General features: G+C 37.9%; 1 non-coding gene across 1 annotated transcript; it reads right to left on the bottom strand.

The window, feature by feature from the left end:
- Positions 1–512: 512 nt before the first annotated feature.
- LOC131177528 (small nucleolar RNA R71) lies at positions 513–619 on the bottom strand. The gene has a single exon (XR_009146971.1). It is a non-coding gene; the product is annotated as a small nucleolar RNA R71 (small nucleolar RNA).
- Positions 620–1,840: the final 1,221 nt, after the last annotated feature.

The following is a 1,840-nucleotide window of genomic DNA, read 5'->3' on the forward strand; positions in this document are numbered from 1 at the left end:
GAAAAAGGAAGGAAGCTTTGAGAGAGATTGAAATTGAAGCAGACATGGCTGATGAAAGAATTAGAATTGGTGTTGGTAATGCTGGAAATGGTCAAAATAATGAAAATGAAGCCCACGGAGAAGAAGTTGTTAATGCAAACGTGCCTAGGGGAAGTGTGATGGATCATGCTTTTCCACGTTTTGATGATTTGAGAGAGAGCATAGCAAGACCAAGGATTGATGCAAATAGTTACAAGATGGATTTTGGAGTTCTTCAAATGATTCAAAATTCTCAATTTGGAGGTCATCCTTCTGAAAATCCACACACACACCTGAAGAAGTTTGCTATGATTTGCGACATGCAAAAATAACCTGGAGTGTCTGATGATGCAGCAAGATTGAAGCTATTCCCATTCTCTTTGAAAGATAGAGCATTGGATTGGCTTGATTCTTTACCTCACAACTCCATTATAAATTGGGAGCAACTCACTGATGCATTTCTTGCACAATATTTTCCACCTGGAAAAACTCAAGAGCTGAGGAATCAAATGACAGCTTTCAGACCAAGAGAAGATGAAACTCTTTATGAGTCATGGATGAGATGGAAGGAATTAGAGAGATTATGCCCACATCATGCCATTCCAAAATGGATGATAAATCAGAATTTCTACACAAATGTCACTCCTGCAATCAGAGGAATTATTGATGCTCAAATAGGAGGAGAATTTATTATAAAGCATGAAGATGAAGCTTATGAGCTATTGGAGAAAATTGCAAAGAATACTCATCTTTGGAGTAGTCCAAGAGGACCAGCTCCAACTCAAAAGAGGCAAGCTGCTGGAATGTATGATCTTGACCCATTCAACATGATTAATGCAAAGTTTGATGCACTTACAAATGTCCTTGCTAAGAAGATGGAAGATTTGAGTATGTTGGTTAGTTCATCATCATCAGCTGGAAGTTCACAACAAGTGGCTTATGCAGAGGAAACAACCAGCTGTGGAGTAGACTATGGAGAACAAGCAGCATATGTTGGTAATTATGGAAACAAACAAATGGGGAATTCTTATTCTCAAACTTACAATCCAAATTGGAGGAATCATCCCAACTTTTCATGGGGAAATCAGCAAAATCAAGTTCAAAATCAGAATTTTCAACCACAACAGCAGAGTCAAGTTACATATCAGCAAAATAGGCAACCACTGCCTAATTTTCAGCAGAAAAATATGAACCCTCCACCAAAACAGCAAGAACGAAATTCCACCATCAAGCTTTATTGCAAATGTATACTTGCTAACCAAAATAAGCATGATGAGGAGATGAGAGAGGTGAAAGCAAGGTGGAACAGATGCAAACACATAATGTATCGTCGAAAACCAGATTGCACAACAAGCATCCTCCTCAAGTGCTAAGTCTTTTGGAAAGCTTCCAAGTCAACCAGAAAATCCAAGAGAGCAGTGTCAAGCTATTACTTTAAGAAGTGGAAAAGTTATAAATGATGAGAAGAGTGAAAACAGTGAGAAGAGAGAAAATGAGAAAATAATCGATGAGAGTGAAAACAAGAGAGTGCAGAAAATTGTAAAGAGAAAATTGAAGAGAAGGAAGAGAAATATATACCTCCTGAACCCTACAAGCCACAGCTTCCCTTTCCACAAAGATTTCACAAAGCCAAGCTTGATAGGCAATTTGGGAAGTTCTTAGAGGTTTTGAAGAAACTTTACATAAATGTGCCTTTTGTTGATGCTCTTTCACAAATGCCCTCTTATGTAAAATTCTTGAAAGAAATTCTCTCAAACAAGAGGAAACTTGAAGATGATGAAACTGTAGCTTTGACAGAAGAATGTAGTGCTATCCTCCAAAG

Source organism: Hevea brasiliensis, unplaced genomic scaffold (genome assembly GCF_030052815.1).
Source record: "Hevea brasiliensis isolate MT/VB/25A 57/8 unplaced genomic scaffold, ASM3005281v1 Scaf538, whole genome shotgun sequence".
NCBI lineage: Eukaryota > Viridiplantae > Streptophyta > Magnoliopsida > Malpighiales > Euphorbiaceae > Hevea > Hevea brasiliensis.